Source organism: Periplaneta americana, chromosome 14 (assembly GCF_040183065.1).
Source record: "Periplaneta americana isolate PAMFEO1 chromosome 14, P.americana_PAMFEO1_priV1, whole genome shotgun sequence".
NCBI classification, from domain to species: Eukaryota; Metazoa; Arthropoda; class Insecta; order Blattodea; family Blattidae; genus Periplaneta; species Periplaneta americana.
In genome coordinates, this window is record NC_091130.1 from 127115027 (window position 1) to 127133537 (window position 18511).

The following is an 18511-nucleotide window of genomic DNA, read 5'->3' on the forward strand; positions in this document are numbered from 1 at the left end:
TTGAGATGTCTTTGTAGTGTGTTTTCTGTTCTGTATGCTATGTTGTATTTCTGTGTAACATCTACATATGCCGAACACATAACTAATGCTAACCACACATACAATAACATAAATACAGACATGGAAATCCTACACATACAACCCAAAAAAAAGAAACTCAACACACTAGAACAATATGAAATATACAAACTAAAACACACCATGATCAAATTCTCAACACACATATCAATTTCAGAACACACACACTATTTGACACCACATTTCAACACTTTTCAACAATCGAAGCACCCAAACAACAGGCAGCGAAGTTCGAGATGACGCCGAGATCTAGTAGGCTCTGAGGATGGTGTGAAGAAGCACCGAAACAGCTGTAAGCTGCACATGCTTACACAATTAACATGAATAAGATCGCCATTTAATCAATTATTTATATTCAGTGTTAAAAGTAGTGTACGAAAGATTCAACATGGGTTTTCTTTATTTGAAGTATCAACAGAGGACGAGTTCTTTGTAGTAAAACAAAGATAGTGCCGTGTTTCTATTCTCATTAAAGATGACCCACTTCTAAGAAGCTTTCAGCTTTCAGTTTGAAGCTGAGACTGTTACCTGCAATGTATATTCATCAATGTTGATATGCAGGCTCCCTTATTAGATGTACACTTCAAAGGTCCAATATCCTTCAAGTTATGATTTAAGCCTCGGGGGTCTGCAACCTTCCCTTAACAAGGGTAGAACTGATTTGTAGATCCATGATACTACACCACAAAGAAGGGTGCAAAGCTAATATAGTTGAGGCTATAGGGGATTCCACGTTAGGAAGCAAGCATTGAATAAATGGGGGCTGTTCCCATGAACTATTTATAAATGTTTTTTGGGAATTAGTAACTACTTAGTTCCTTTTAATTAACTGAATACAATTTCATTGAGAACTAGAGCGAGTTCATGTGTTAAAATATTGTTACACCTCTAAAATTATCGTATATTTAATTTGCGAATAACGTGGTAACAGTTAAATTGATGGAATAGCCTTACGCTTTCTTGCCAAACGTCCCCGCTGTGGACTCCAACAGACAAGTAGGGGCGGTACAGTTGAGATCAATATTTCACACTGTTAAAACACGTACAACATTATCTGCGATGTTTACAAACATATGTATACTGCATAAAATATGCTATAATTAGACATCTTGATCACACAACTTTTAACACTGTATCATTTCGGGATATGTATGATAAGAACTTTCTTGTGTTAAATATTAACGTACCTTGTTAACATGTTTCGACCTTTTTCGGTTCGGAACTGGTCGTTGTTGGTCTTGGCGCCTCTTGTTTCCTGTGAGGGTGTGTTCGTAGTGTAGAGTCAAAGAGTGTATGTGTTTTGAAATTGAGTTGTGTGTTGAGAATATCGTTGGGGTGTGTTTTCGCGTGTCTTTATATTTCATATTATTCTAGCGTGTTGAGTTTCTGGCTTTTTGGTTGGATGTGCAGTATTTCCATGTCTGTGTTGATGTCTCTGACAGGCAGATCATTTCAAACACGTTACAAAGAACACATCACAGCCATAACAAAATTACAAAACACCTCCACATTTGCAGAACACATCACAAATGCCAATCACACCTACAGAGACATCAACACAGACATGGAAATACTGCACATCCAACCAAAAAGCCAGAAACTCGACACACTAGAACAATATGAAATATACAGACACGAAAACACATACCAACGATATTCTCAACACATAACCCAATTTCAAAACACATACACTCTTTGACTCTACACTATGAACGCACCCACACAGGAAACAAGAGGCGCCAAGACCAACAACGACCAGTTCCGAAGATGACCGAAAATAGGTCGAAACATGTTAACAAGGTACGTTAATATTTAACACAAGAAAGTTCTTATCATACATATTCCGAATATAATTAGACCTCGGATTTTAGACTAAATCCCTATTTCTTTTGCAGGAATAAATTAAACTAAAATAGCTGCACATTTGGTATGGACGTTTTGGTGCGTAAAATACCTATTCTCCTAATTATGAGTTATTTTAAAGTTTTAGAGTTTTAGTAATATGCTTTCAGTTTTTCATGTAGCAGTAATAGCGTTTATTAAAAATAAATGTGTACAACTATCAATCATTAATTTGTATTTGTTTTGGAGGACTGGCTCGGAATTCTTGGAATGAGGGTGTTGAGGTGTATTGATGACATGATGAGAGGAAACGGGAGAACCCCGAGAAAAACTCCGCGCGCCCGCTTTGTCCACCACAAATTTCTTCCTTACTCAGATGGAATCGAACACGGATCGACACGTTGGAAGGCAGGGAGGCTAACCAGTCCGACAACAGTTATTTCATTTTTCTAAGTAGGCTATCTAGCAGATTTAGTGCAGAGAAACTCAGTAGATTTACTGGCATGTAAAAGAACTCCTGCGGGACAAAATTCTGGCACACCGGCGAAGCTGATGTAACCTCGGCAGTTGCGAGTGTCGTTAAATAAACCATAATTTAAAATTTTATTTACATACACACATACATTACAATACATCTATACATACATACACATACACACATACATACATACATACATACATACATACATACATACATACATACATACATACATACATACATACATACATACATACATACATACATACATACATACATACATACATACATACAGTGCTGCTCATCGGAGTGACTACTACCGCGGAGGAATCGGAGATTACGAATAAAGCTCTCCACCGGTGATCTCCGGTACTACCGAAATTGGAACAGGGGAAATACGGAGGGATGCGGTGGTTCGGAGCGAAGCGACAATTAGCTCAAGGACGACCGGCGCGTAGGGACTGACGGTAGTTGTGAGTGGAATAAAATGGCACAAAATTGGATAGGCTATCCGTCGCATGGAAATTCTTTAATTTAGTTAAATGTAATAATAAAGTCGCACATTGTAAACTTTGTGGGCGAATTTACTCTAAGTGTGGTGGAACTTCGAATGTGTTAGACCATTTGAAGGGATCGCACAAACGCGAACTTGATGAAAACAATTACGCAAAACATTTGATACGATTTCTTTTTAAATTGTTTAAGTGCTATTGTTCCCAAAGGCCCACGGTATAGGAAAAAGTCTTGAAATTTCTCTAAAACGTAACTTCATAGGCAATAAAAAACATATGAAATATTTAAAAGACGACTTGAGTTATATTTGGCAGTTTAGACAACTTAAGTTATATTTTACTGTTTGGATTAAAATATTGAGTTTCTGAATGAAACTAAAGAAACATGTGGTAATAATATAATTACAATTATTCTTAAATTGATATCCGCTTATATTTTTATTACAGAAAAAGTGTGGCGCGTTTTAGAAGAGACAGTTCAAATACTGACACCCTTTAACACAATAATCACAATCCTGTCCGGTGAAGAATCTGAATAAATTATGTTGGACAGTAAACTTTATTCCATTGATAGCCCACGCTTCTTTTGTTCCATTCCGAAGCTCCTTCAATATATTTTACGTTAAACTAAACCGATTAGAATAATAATTTACAAACACTGTTTGCGATTAAACGAGAGTTTCTAGGAGAACTACAGTATACATGTTTACATTAGCCACTGAAAAGCTTTACTTCTGCGTTAGTTTTGCAGTTAGATTGAATGCTATTAATTTGATCAATGACATAAAACTAATACGCCTTTCCACATATACTATGAATTTCAAAACTAGAAAAAAATCTGTCAGCTAACGTAGCACTTCAAGCAAAACAAGAAAAAAAAGAGCCGAAGAAAGAGAGAGAGATTAATATAAAAGAGAGAATAAACAAAAACAAATTGCAACTTATTTTAAAGGATACGCGGATGTCAGCGGACTCGAATCACTACCTGATGCGATTAAAGGAATGCTCAGCGGAAAGTGTATGTCTGCACCACAGCACATATACAACCTGCGCGGCATCAATCGGAGGTAACCGGAGGTTTCCGATTGAAAGCGCGCAAACAACTGCTCCGGAGAAAACCTAAACATAAGCAGTACTACACACATACATACATACATACATACATACATACATACATACATACATACATACATACATACATACATACATACATACATACATACATACATACATACATGATACATACACGCATAACTCTTAGGTTGACCATATGTTGATTTCCCCAAACCGGGAAGCTGACTGTATATAAATATTTATCTTCCAGGCAAATATTTCACGGGTCCCAGGTTGTTAAGCTTAACAATTCTGAACTAATAAATTTATGAAAAATATATCAATATTAACTTTTAAGTGACTGATTGGCATCAGAATAATTACACATTTCAGCAGGCTCTTCCAAGGTTTGTTAGCTTAAAAAATCTAAAGTATTTTTATGAGTTATGCATTTTTTAAATGTTTCTCTTGTTAGGATGAAACAGTCAAATTTTTAAAATAATTTTTACTCCTTATGAATGCTGATGAAAATTCAGAATTATTTAAAACAATTTTTATAATGTTATTTCACTGTGTTTATTCCTTCCTTGCTTAACAGCTATAGTATATCACTGCATTTCCTTTAACAACTGTGTGTCTTTTTTAGTTTGACATTTTTATTGTGCAGGTGACCTCAATATTAATTTTACAACGCGACAAGAAGTAGTAACAGTAACAGTAATAATAATAATACGGTAATAATAATAATAATAATTTTATTTATTTATTTACTATTGTTTATTGTGCTGTACAACAGCCAGAGGCCAGTAATAGTTCAACACAAAGCATAATTACAATATGATAAAATCACAATAAAAGTGCATAAGATAATTATTACACATAAATACATTAATAATTAACGACAATAATGACATTGAATGGACGGAATAAAATGGATGATTAAAATACATAAAATAATGACAATTAAAAGTAATTGTAATTGAAAATGAAAGGATGGAATTACATAATTAAACTACAAAATGATATAAAACATAACGAGAATAATATTATAATACATATTTGAACAAAAGACATAAATTAAACTCATATAAAACTGCAAAAGTATAATACACTACACACCAAATAGATCCAAGTTAGATCCATGCAAATTAGCATATTTTATTCACCTGCAGACCGGAGAGAGAGATTTAGAATTACTATTGTAAAACATTTTATGAAGTCTTAAACCCTTAGCAGGAGTACGAAGACTGATATTGCTTAGGAAAGATTCATAATCAATATAATCCTTAAGGACTTTACAAAATAATAATAATAATAATAATAATAATAATAATAATAATAATAATAATCTTCCTGATGCTCATGATTAATTCCTATATTATTTTTCCCGGAACAATTCGCAAACCGGACGGGACCTTACAATAGGAATCATCCCGGTAAAACCAGGGCGTACAGCCAGTCTAATAATACTATGAAATTTTTATGTACTACCGTATCGATTTTGGGAAGGGAATCGTAATAATCCATACTGAGAACATTTTTTTAGTAAGTTACTTTACGACGTTGTATCAACATCTCAAGTTATTTAGCGTCTGAATGAAATGAAGGTGATAATGCCGATGAAATGAGTCCGGGGTCCAGCATTTGCTGATATTTGGTTGAGGAAAAACCCAGGAAAAAATCTCAACCAGGTAACTTGCCCCTACCAGGATTCGAACCCGGGCCACCTGGTTTCTCAGCCAGACGTGCTAATCGTTACTCCATAGGTGTGGACCTGAGAAGAACATATACAGCAACTCCACAATGATGTTCTGGTAGTACCAAGCTTGTTTCCGGGACTGTAAAGAATGCTTGCAACGTAGAATAGTATGAATGAAATGAAAATGGGATGCGTCATTAGTGATCTATGAAACAGACGTCATTTCCCGAGATTAAACGTTCACCGGACTTTTTATTTCGACGAACGACGAACGGACGCGTGTGAAATGTTGATGTTTGATTTGTAACACTCAGAAGAAACACATCATTGCACTTCCTTGAATCGCTGGGGAATGCAATCAATATAAGAGGAAGCACCGTACGATATATAGCTGAATAACACTGTCGATATCTTTCATTGAAAACTGGAAGAACTTTATGTTTATTTAATCACTTGTATGGATCTCCATTGAGTGATGTTAGTCAAACGGCTAAGGCATTGGCTTCTTACCGATAAAGGCCGGAATACAAAGTTTATTTTAGATTCCATCTTGAATCTTGCGTACACTACTGTTAACACTTAAATACAGGGTGGGGCATAGGAACCAAGTGTTTTTAAAATAATCATAAAACAGTTAGTTTTTGTTTTCAACACATTTTATTGGTAGAACAACGTTTGTGAGAACATACCATTTCAATTATGAGCGGAAAATTACATCTGGAATGTGATGTCCGTCTGTGTTGACGCATTGTTTAAGGCGCTGACGAAAATTCAGCTGTATTCTTTCCAGGAGATCTCTGTTGATTTGAGTGATGTGTTGACGTACTGTGTCCTTTAATTCATCTAATATTCGAGGCTTATCCTCGTAAACACGTGCCTTTAGGTACCCACATAGAAAAAATCACGTGGACAAGTCAGGGGACCGAGGGAGCCATGGAACATCACCAAATCTCGAAATGGGACGATTGGAAAACAGGAGGCAAAGAACTGCCATTGACGCTCTGGAGATATGCGTCGTGGCCCCATCTTGCTGAAACCACCTATCTTGAATGGGTGTAAATGTAAATCGCCATGCCAAATCTATCTTACCGTATGATTGCTGATTCCAAGAGCAGCTGAATGTCTTCGAGAAGAGCGGCCTGGGCTGCGCAGTATCGCTTGTCTGACTGAAAATTTTCTGGAGTAGCCTACGCACTCTGTTTTGGGGGCTGGGCGATTTATTTTTCGGTATTGCGCCTATTTTTTTTATGATTTTTTAACCCAACATAAGATTGTGTCACGCACGGGAACAGAATCATTGCGATTAATATTGAATCTGTAGTAAAACTCACGCCGTATCGAGCTCACCGACTCGCCATTTCTAACAAAACAATCATACACAAACATGCGTCCACTGCTCCATGATGCCGACTGCAGGTGAAATGCTATGAGCCACGGAATGGACTGTCACATGCCGCACGTCTCTCCCTTTCATAATGACTGAGTACAAGCCATTCCAAAAACACTTGGTTCCCATGCCCCACTCTGTACAAATGATTTATAAAATGGCAAACTTACTAGTGTTAATTATACAGGGTGTTTAAAAAATACGGGGCATAATTTCAAGTATGTATTTCCCACAAGTAGACAATCAAAATAGTTCATTACAACATGTGTCCGGAAATGCTTCATTTCCGAATTATGGCCTTCACAACATTGAAATTCACCGGAACGTTTTTCTTTCCGTAGGTCGTTGTCATTACAGAAGATGTTCAAAATGTCCACCTCCTGCTTGAATACAGATCTCACATCGATGTCTCATTGACCTGCGAACACGATCCCAAATTCCAGGAGTATTGCGTATGTCAGTAGTGTCAGAATTGTAAGCTCCGAAACCCGTTGTGGAGCTAGAGACGTCCAGTCGGAGCGTGAACTTGCTTATGTCTGTGGAAGCACCGGAGCAGGCAACGAGTTATAGTGGAGCGCTCCGCTCCGTTTAGGCTCTGTCTGACAACGCTGGCGTATGTCCTCAGAACATGCCACAATTCGATTCCGAAGGGATTCCAAATCAGGCACCGGAGACGAATAAATCAATCATTTTAAATGGCCCCACAAGTAGAAATCGAGAGGGTTCAGATCAGGTGAGCGTGGAGGCCAAGCAATTGGGCCACCTCTACCTATCCATCGATCAGGAAACCTTCGATCCAAGTACTGAATGTAACTTTCGCCTCGGAATGAACTGTCAGAGTGCCCTCTTAATGTCTCCTTTGACGGCAACGACCTGCGGAAAGAAAAACGTTCCGGTGAATTTCAATGTTGTGAAGGCCATAATTCGGAAATAAAGCATTTCTGGACACATGTTGTAATGAACTATTTTGATTGTCTACATGTGGGAAATACATACCTGAAATTATGCCCCGTATTTTTTAAACACTCTGTATAAGCACGTGTGGCTTACAGCTGTTTCGGTGTATACTGTACACCAGTGGTTGCCAAACATCACGAAAATGTGACGTAATAGAAATGCAACCCGCACACCACTATCACAGGAAGAGGGGTGGGGTGGGTATCTCCTCAGAAAATGCAGTGAATAACTGTGCAGAGACGGACTGTGACCAGAAAACACAACCAATATAATATTCTTCTACTTATTAACTATACACACTTTTTTCCATGTTAATTTTTTTATCCTCCTATTCATTATTTTTGTATTGTTAATAAAATAAAATAAATTTATTTTCTTATTTACCATAAAAAGAACGTGTACTTTACATCAGCAGATATTTGAAATTAAAAAAAGTACCAGGCTGGTCACGAAGTTGTAAATTACACTACATACTAAAAAAAACGTCGACGTATTTTACCCGATTAAGACATAGAAGCCGATACTTTTTATTGTCCGTTTATTAATGGGAATATTCAAGTTACAGGTAAGGGTGTGGTAGTCTTCATAACAAGAAGAATAATGACAACGTAAATTGTTCTTTTATACTTCATTAAAAATTTTACAACAAATTAAGTATCTGATATTTTTGCCATCTGCACAAAATTAATACTTTTTCTCCTATGCTTCTTAAAATTAAGGTTTTACTTATTATCTGTTTTTGAAAAGACATCGAAGCATATTATCCTACACTTGTAACATTACATGTGTACGTCCGCTGCTGATAAATGTCTTTACTTATATCGAAGTGATGGCTGTAAACAGAGGGTGGGGGTATGATGTCATGGTTACGCTTGAGTGGAGGCAGGGGCATGTGTCGCGACACAACTTTTGGCGATCACTGCTGTACACCATCATCAGAGCCTATTAGATCCTGGCGTCATCTAGATATCGCTGCCTGTTGTAGGGGTGTGTTTGCGTGTTCAAAAGTGGCGTCAAATAGTGAGTGTGTTCTGAAATTGATCTGTGTGTTGAGAATTTGATTAGGATGTGTTTTAGTGTGTCCGTATATTTCGTATTGTTCTAGACATGGAAATCCTACACATACAACCCAAAAATCAAAAACTCAACACACTAGAACAATACGAAATATATAGACACACTAAAACACACCCTAATCAAATTCTCAACACACAGATCAATTTCAGAACACAGTCACTATTTGACTTCACTTTTCAACACGCAAACACACCCCTACAACAGGCAGAGATATCTAGATGACGCCAGGATCTAATAGACTCTGATGATGGTGTACAGTATACACCGAAACAGCTGTAAGCCACATGTGCTTATATAATTAACACTAGTAAGTGTTCAGGATAACACAGATGGTTTGGAATTGAACGGGATATATCAGCTTCTTGTCTATGCGGATGACGTGAATATGTTAGGAGAAAATCCACAAACGATAAGGGAAAACGCGGAAATTCTACTTGAAGCAAGTAAAGAGATAGGGTTGGAAGTAAATCCCGAAAAGACTAAGCATATGATTATGTCGCGTGATCAGAATATTGTACGAAATGGAACTATAAATGTTGGAGATTTATCCTTCGAAGAGGTGGAAAAATTCAAATATCTTGGAGCAACAATAACAAATATAAATGACACTCGGAAGGAAATTAAACGCAGAATAAATATGGGAAATGCCTGTTATTATTCGGTTGAGAAGCTTTTGTCATCTAGTCTGCTGTCAAAAAATCTGAAAGTTAGAATATATAAAACAGTTATATTACCGGTTGTTCTGTATGGTTGTGAAACTTGGACTCTCACTTTGAGAGAGGAACAGAGATTAAGGGTGTTTGCAAATAAGGTTCTTAAGAAAATATTTGGGGCTAAGTGGGATAAAGTTACAGGAGAATGGAGAAAGTTACACAATGCAGAGCTGCACGCATTGCATCCTTCACCTGACATAATTAGGAACATTAAATCCAGACGTTTGAGATGGGCAGGGCATGTAGCACGTATGGGCGAATCCAGAAATGCAAATAGAGTGTTAGTTGGGAGGCCAGAGGGGAAAAGACCTTTGGGGAGGCTGAGACGTAGATGGGAAGATAATATTAAAATGGATTTGAGGGAGGTAGGATATGATGGTAGAGACTGGATTAATCTTGCTAGGATAGGGACCAATGGCGGGCTTATGTGAGGGCGGCAATGAACCTCCGGGTTCCTTAAAAGCCAGTAAGTAAGTAAGTAAGTAAGTAAGTAAGTAAGTAAGTAAGTAAATAAGTAAGTAAGTAAGTAACTTTGCCATTTCATCAATAATTTTTATTTTAGATTTCATTTCTACTTATTTATACGTCGAATGTCATGTTTCTAATTCATATGTCAATATATTTTTATAACGGTGTTGATATGTTGTGTTTTATTGCGAGATCTGTGCTATTTCTAAATGACAGAACTTTGACCTATTCCATAGGCTCTTGATTATGAATATTCCTGTGACACGAGGATTCAGGCCACGAGCTAACTCATACCTACGGTTCGTGGAATAGAGCAATTCGCTTAATAAGTCTGCAGCTGTAGACGTGTGGGCTGCGACTATCGCATTAATCTCTTTTCATTTTCCCTCGTCACGTCGGCCAGAGGGCGATGTTGTTTGCACCTCGATCATTGAGAGTTTGTTCAGATTATCTGCATGACTGTGTCTGCTGTTCCATCAAATGCCTCCCGAGCTTTCAAATTGTATTAAGAGTTACACAGTGACGACAATACGACATAGGAATATAACTCACTTTTATATCAAAGAAATGTAACGATAGAATTATATTATATTAAATCATTCAATAGATACCTTCTGATCAACCGTCAAAATACCCAGCTAAATAATTCGGAAGGGTCAGGTCCGGATTTATAGTCCGGGTCAGCTTACTTCATACCCCAAGGGTGAAACCTAACCATTTTTCCCCTATTACTACAGATGCTAGTGGATTTTGGTGATTTTCTAGTTTGTAGGTTGAATTTTCTTTTACCAACTTCGTTTATAATTTCGATACTGATAAATACTACAAATGGTAGTAATTTTGTAACTGTTATGTTGGTAGATGAGACATATGTTGTCAGTACTGGAGTTCCATGAAATTAAAATTGTACTAGATTTCTGAGTCGTTTACTTGAAGCTAGTGAAGTTTGAATATACTAATTAATTAATATGAATACATAATATTTTATGTGTTGTGTTGTGGTTATAATTCAAGACTATAGTCAGGTAAGTTTTCGGAGCTAGTACTAACAATTTTTTGTGGTCAAACAAAATACACTTTTAGGTTAAGTTTAGTAATTCAATTGTTTAGTCAAATCAATGAATTTCATATTGCCAGACAAAATACCTAACATGTTGATCCCTTTCGCGTATAGTTTGCCTACGAAAATGTGTTACTAATTATTGAATTATTTTGAATAACCTTTCAACGTTAAGGTAAAGTACGGTACGTAAATAAGTCTTTCAGTAAGTAGGATCGTGTGAAATCTGGTAACAGTTGGCAACACTGACAAGACGGCAATATTTGCTGTTTAGGAACTGTTCTTACCTGATCCTCACTATAGGTATAGTGCCGCCCCTAGGTAGCGCTAAAATTTGTCACCCCTCCCCCCCCCCCAACTCCCACAAACAATTTATGAGCAGCTATTATACAGGTCATATTCAGTTTAAATTAGTTTTAAATGAAATGTTACAATTCAGAATACAATAAATTACTGGAATCAAAATACAGGGACATCATTTTATTTTTACTTGCATTTTTATTGTACCTGCATTTCTGAATGTACTTCACTCTCACCCCTTCACTAATGTCCTTGCTCCCGTCAGACACACAAACTTACGGCCGCTGTTGCATTCGAAGTCTTCAAGCAGTGAAGTAAACACTGCATTGTATAGTGTGTTTCAGAAATATGGTTGCGTTTTCTATAGAAAAAAGAACCTATATTAATAATATCGTACTAAAAATTATATTGAAGCAACGATAAATTAAATTTCAGAGAATATGCTTCAAAATGTTTTTAATAATATGCGTAAAGAATTGAAGCCTGCATTGTAATGAACGGCAACCATTTTCAGCAACTTGTTTAAAAATTCAGATTAGCTTATTTTTAATTGAGGTGGCTAGAAGCAAAGGAATGCTAGTGACATTTGTAATAACATGAGTTAAGTGCATCCAGTGTAAGGTAAAGTATCTAAAATTTTAGTGGCAAAGGGATATTTTAATCGCATCACACATTAAAATTTAAATAAAAATTTCACCGGTTTTACGAAAGCTTAAATATGTAAACCCCATTTTCTCAAAAGTAACTTAAGTGCACTTACAGCCCTTTACTTATGACCCCCTCAATTTAAATGCACTCTCTATATTGTATGTTAACATCAATAATTAATATGCTAAATAAAGTAGACATTACATAACGAACATAGCCGCCTAAAAAGTTGAGTTTTTGAAAAAAAATGTTACTATACTGTATTTTGATAAATTCCGTAAAATTGATCATCAAACTGAAAATCGTAATATCGTATTTCCCTACAACATAAATGGATACACTACTTTTCTCTCCTCCTATACCTAGTAAAATGATTTGTTTACATATTGCAATAGTAACATCAAACTCCTGTAATGGAAGGGGGCAACAGTGTTTCCGAGTATAGCCAGGTTATTGTTAAAAATGTTGGTAAAAATAAAGTGATGTCCCTGTACATGCATCTTACTTGTGAATTATAAAGATTTTTATGCTCGACCATGCCGAAATGTAGTAATTATACACCTGGTAGCAGTCCTTTAATGCATCTCATTAAAGTACACCTACTCATTAAAGTACAGGTGTTCAGCCAATGACAACTCAGCTTACAGGTGTTCAGCCAATGACAAGTCAGCTTTGTACCGTTATAAAACCGCAAGTATCGATTATTCTCTGATATGCAATCGAAAGAGAATTAGCGAAAAGTCACGGAGGCTGGAAATCCAATACTGTCGCAGAAGGTTATGTTCTGTTACTATAATAATTAGCGTTAATTTTAAATAATATTCGAATAAATTCAATTTGTCATCTCGTTTTTCAATGTCGAATTCAATAATCAAGGTTATATCAAGTTTAACGGGATTACATCAAGGTCAATGACATTATTGTTCATCGGAAAAAATCAATACTTTCGCGTCTGCGCACATCTCACAATTCACGACCTAGAACAAGGTCACTTCCGATCTCGTCAGATACAAATAAAATGTATACATCTGAATAGGCTAATTTCAAGTTAGAAATATGGTCGAGCATAAAAAGTAGTATGAAACTCGCCTATAATGGTAATTAAGACGCTCGTATGAATATTATGAAACTCGCTTGCGCTCGTTTCATAAACATCCATACTTGAGTGTTAATTACTACCATTATGGGCTCGTTGCATAATGTACTATTTTCGCACTTTCTTCACAGAGAAAGCATTGACGATGCAATCAAAGTCGATCTGACGAAGTAAAGAAATTCAAGCTTATTCATTGTTGAGACCAAATTGATTTGTGAAAGGCAAGCTGTGGTTTATTTTTAAACATTATTTTGTTGGTAGTATAATTATTACGAGTATTTCTTACTTCGATAAATAAATTGAAAAATAAACTCCAACGCTTTGCGGAATATACTGTACCTTTTATATCGAAATATTATATAGTATACAAGCTACAAAGTGTCTAAATAGTATTGTTGATGATATATTAGATTGGAAATGTAATTGAGAGTTGTGGTTCTATTCATAGCGATAATATAATAAACACACATCCAATTTGATTTTCAACAATGCATCCTTGTTTATGCACGCGCCAAGCAGTGAACTTTAAGCAGTTTCATAGTACAGCGTGGGGCATAGGAACCAAGTGTTTCTAAAATAATCATAAAACAGTTAGTTTTTGTTTTCAACACACTTTATTGGTAGAACAACGTTTGTGAGAACATACCATTTCAATTATGAACGGAAAATTACATGTGACATGTGATGTCAGTCTGCGATGATGCATTGTTGAAGGCGCTGACGAAAATTGACCTCTACTCTTTCCAGGAGATCTCTGTTGATTTGAGTGATGTGTTGACGTATCGCGTCCTTTAATTCATCTAATATTCTGAACTTATCCTCGTAAATACGTGCTTTAGGTACTCCATAGAAAAGAAAAATCACGTGGACAGGTCAGAGGACCGATGAGGCCATGAAACATAACCAAATCTCGAAATAAGACGAGTGGAAAACAGGAGGCAAAGAACTGCCATTGACACTCTGGCGGTATGCACCGTGGCCCCATCTTTCTGAAACCACAAACGTTGACGATCAATACCCCTTCTTTGTAACTCAGGGATGAAAAATGTAGACTATTAATTATCTCAATGTAACGCACAGAGTTTAAAGTAACTGTAACCTCATTTTCTTGAAAAAAGTAGGGACCGATGACGCCAACCGCGCACCAAACTCTTACTTTAGGCCTATGCGTAGGTTTTTCGTGTAAATGACGCGGATTTTCAGCAGCCTAATACAGAAAATATCAGTTAACGTCTCTAATACGGTCGAAATGGGCTTCATCACTCATTGCAACCATCATGCTTTCATATTGCTCGTGGAGTGCAAGCATTTCCTGTGCGAATTTCATCGTTGGAGTAATCCCTTACATTGAATTTCTAAACAGCCACTCATCTTGTATGGATGTAAATATAAATCGTCATGTAAAATCCGTCTTACCGTATGATTGCTGATTCAACGTGCAGCTGAATGTCTTTAAGCAGAGCGCCCTGGGCTGCGCAGTAACTCTTGTTTGATTCTTTCATTTTCTGGAGTACGCACTCTGCGTTGGGGGTCGGTCGGTTTATTCTTCACTATTGCGCCTTTTGTTAAAGATTGTTAACCCAACATCAGATTGCGTCAAACACGGGAACAGAATCATTGCTATTAATATTGAATATGTTGCAAAACTCACGCCGTATCGCGGTTACCGACTCGCCATTTCTAACGAAACAATCATACGCAAACATGCGTCCACTGCTCCATGATGCCGACTGCAGGTGAAATGCTATGAGCCACGGAATGGAATATCACATGCAGCACGTCTCTCCCATTCGTAATGACCGAGTATAAGCCATTCCAAAAACACTTGGTTCCCATGCCCCATCCTGTATAACATAATATCAGCTTTACAATATAGCTATGCAACTGCACACTTTCTTTTTACTCTCGCCATGACCACGACAATGCGATAACATAACAATATCTGACTTCCACAAGGTGTTCAAGAACAAGCTTAAGAAAGATTTACCAAGTGGTTTAAAAACAAATTTCACTGTAAAATTAAAATGAAAAAAGGAAGAGAAAGAGAGATAAAATGGCGCCCCCTCTGAAAATTGCCGTCCTATGCAACTGCCTAGGCTGCCTAGTTCTAAATCCAACACTGGGAAGAGCCAAGTAGGATTTCCGGCAGGGAAGTGAACATTTTATTCTCTTTCATTGGTATTGCAAATAGTCTATGGACGATTACTAATCAAGGAGGCTTTGTTGATTTAATTTCATTTTTATTAAAACAGTTGCATTACACTTCAGTTATCAATATTGAGGCTATCAAATGCAAAACACGCCTTATCCAGGTAAAGTGATTTGTCAGAAAACAGGAAAATTCGTTATGGATATGGACAGTTTTGCATTTGATAGTATTAGTTTTCTGAGCTCTATGGAAGAGGAATTAGACAAGATTTGCACAAACCGACTATATCAGTAGATAGGTGCAAGAAGTACAACATCCCATATGTAACTCTTTTTTTTTTTTTTTTTTTTTTTTTGGATGAGGCAAGTTTTTCACTTGATAGCCTTATATATTAATCAATCTCTGTTACGTGACTATCCATAATCTCATACAGCAGAAGTTGTAACATAACCTAAACAATATAAATGATAGAAAGGCTTTAATTAAGGATGATAAAATAAACATGAATCATTTTAAAATGTATAATTGAAGCGTTGGGCCGAATAACGGTATATGTTACAATTTCTCAAAATCGAATTTTTAATGGAATAATGCTCTATATAGTCTTACACAGCAGTCACAAAAAATATTTTTAATATGTGTACACGAGTTACAACCATGGATTTCTTGGTTGGAACAAGGGTCTATGTCACTAGTCACTTATAGCGTATTCAGTTGTTTACATCGTATCGGGAGTTATTGCACGGGAGTTTGTTCTCTTTACCAATACTGGGTACTTGAACTCTGTGTATTAGGTTTCGGTTGATCTATTACGTAAAATGGACGATTTCTACGGTAGATAATGACCGGCTAAACAAATACAAAAAAGGATCCAAACAAATTAATATTAATAAGTGGAAATAAGGTCACGAAAGTCGTTGAGAGATAGTAGTCTTGAGTATACAACAAGGAAGACGAAGTCGCAAGTTAATGCAAAAGATCCCACCAGTAATGTAAGTTCCTGTCTGTTATTTTTGCAGTATTTTATTGTTGTTTAGTCAACTGTCCGAAGACAGGTTTGAACCTCATAAGTAACACCGATAAGGCATCACTCATGAGACAACTAGGCCAGGAGATAATGGGGTCGTGATGGCCAGTTCCCTTCCCCTTCCAATGCGTACATCGCCGATTACCTACATATTCCACTAATAAGATTTCAAATGCATACAATCAATTGTCCTTCCTCTGACACATATCGTCAAGTGAGATGTACTGCCTGATAATAGATATACATATCAGCCAGAACCTCAATCAGAGGTAAGTATTTTATTAATTGTATTTTAATTTACACTTTACCTAGTGTTAGTTGGTCTATGTTGTGTTTTGCCACTATAGAATTTTATCACGGTATTTCATTTCAGGAACAGATTTGTGGACATTCTTGTAAGGAGATGTGCTCACAGCTTGCTCTTGATGACAAAAAGGAGCTGCTTAAAATGTATTCCTCTTTTACAGTCAGCATTTAAAAACTGTGATAGTTATTGTCTACATTATTAATACAATTTATACTTAACAGATAAGCCAACTGTTGGGATGGAAACTGAATATTAGGGATGGGGGTTCAAATTCCATCCCCCAACAATTTCTCAACTGTAATATTTAATTTTCTTTATTCATTTGTTATTGTTACAACTGTCATTAATTTAATGGTGTCCCTACATCTCAATACTGCAGTTATTTTCTAACAATAGTGTTATTATTTGATCAATATTGTATGTTTATTCATAATATGGCGTTGAGTATAACTTTAATAAATATCATAATCATTTTGTTCATAATTTAACCTTTTTATTGATTTTGTATATTTCATAATATTCTCATTGTATAAAACTGTTTATTGTCTGTATTCCCCAGTAGCATTTCTGTGGAGTTAAAAATGTTATAGGTCTCGCAAGTACGGATTACCGACGGAAGGAATGCGAATCAAACACTGAGATAAGGAAGAGCGGGCGAAAGGAAAGGTCACGAGATAACTTAAATGATATTCAAGAGTACAGTCGGAAGAGAAATGACATCGATAGAATCAGTCTTGCGTTGTGATAGTTACATTACGACTTTAGTTTGTTCCAATGCATGTGAATACGTGTCTTGTATTGCACGGTATTATTATTTCATTCGTAAACATATGTTGCGCGTTGAATTAGCTTCGAATTGTTCTCTTGCTACGTCCTTTATTTCCACAGCGATGTCCTCATTTGTTCATCTTCTTGGAAGAGACAGTACTTCTATCGGCTCGCATCTCTCCCCCCTCGGCGTGCCTATCATACACACGTCAAAACAGACAGCAACGCCACCATTGATTTTCGGTAATCGTTCCTTGCACGAGCTATACAAACTTCTATGATGTGTAATGTGACTTTCAATAACATAGAATCGTATACTTCGCTTAGTGTACAAAACATATTGATGGAATAACGGTCTATGTTGCCCGTCCGATAGTAAATTTATGAGCGGAATTACGATGTAACATTTTTGTTCCTCCTGCACAGTTAGCAGATTGTAACATAGACCGTTATTCGGCCCAGCGCTTCAATTATTGAAAGTACAATGTGGGGAAACAAAGTAACAAATGCTAGGGAGGTGATAAAAACAAACAAATGCTAGGGAGGTGATAAATACAAACAAAAGCTAGGGAGGTGATAAAAATTGTAGGATAAGCAACCATGATTGTTTGAAACATGTCGTTCCGTACCGTTTTATTGGTCAAAAGTAGTTGGTAGAGTAGCATAAATCGCACCGCTTCCTAAATGGCACCACTGCTATTTTAAAGCAAGTTACTGTAGTAGTGTGGCATCTAGTGGTATTGTTACAATCTACCATATGAACTTCCACCATGTCACTTGATTTCTACCACTTCTTTGTATCTGCAACGTGGTGATAGTGTATCTAATATAATCGCTCAGTTGGATATATATTTAGCTAAAATTTTGTAACTAAATAACGGATTTGTATGCA

General features: G+C 36.5%; 2 protein-coding genes across 3 annotated transcripts in view; both read right to left on the reverse strand.

Annotated features, from left to right (window-relative positions):
• LOC138713723 (decorin-like) overlaps window positions 1-18511 on the reverse strand; it is a 48778-nt gene that overhangs the window by 22895 nt on the left and 7372 nt on the right. The gene's annotated exons all lie outside the window — the stretch shown is intronic.
• The window catches only part of LOC138713722 (insulin-like growth factor-binding protein complex acid labile subunit), a 95884-nt gene that overhangs the window by 2262 nt on the left and 75111 nt on the right, over window positions 1-18511 (reverse strand). The window lies entirely within an intron of this gene.